The sequence below is a fragment of the Egretta garzetta genome, unplaced genomic scaffold (genome assembly GCF_000687185.1).
Source record: "Egretta garzetta isolate BGI_Z169 unplaced genomic scaffold, ASM68718v1 scaffold439, whole genome shotgun sequence".
Taxonomy (NCBI): Eukaryota; Metazoa; Chordata; class Aves; order Pelecaniformes; family Ardeidae; genus Egretta; species Egretta garzetta.
Genome location: NW_009260803.1, coordinates 581,473 through 582,068, shown reverse-complemented (window position 1 = coordinate 582,068; position 596 = coordinate 581,473).

Below are 596 nucleotides of genomic sequence, written 5' to 3'. Positions count from 1 at the left end.
ACAGTCTGTCGGCACGCAGAAAAAAGCACATGAGGGTCCCTTGCCTCAATATAAAAAAAAAAAAAAAAACACTGATTAATTTATTTCTCATGTATCTCCTTCATGAAAGGAAAAACTATTCCTTGGAAGGAAGCCACTTCTAAGCGCCTTTCTGCACCCCCAGCCTGTGCAGCATCATTTCCCAGGTTGTATCAATAAACAGCCCACGAAGGACGGTGCTTGTGCGGAACAGGGCCCAGCTCCCTCCGCATGCCCCGGCAGGCTGGCAGCAGCCACCAGCTCCGCACGGCGCCGGTGTCCCTGTCCCACCCTCCCACGGCCCGGGCTGCCCGGTGAGCATGCTGCTGGCTCCACAGTTCGGGGTTTATGGTCCAGATCCCAAACCCATGCAAGTCACGACCGCGGTCTGCTTTGAATCAGGTGCGGAAGCCTAACTGTGCAGCGATTTAAGACCATGAGCCAGCAGGGTGCCCTTGGCACCAAGAAGGCCAATGGCACCCTGGGGTGCATCAAGAGAAGCGTGGCCAGCAGGGCGAGGGAGGTTCTCCTCCCCCTCTGCTCTGCCCTGGGGAGACCCCACCTGGAGCACTGGGTCC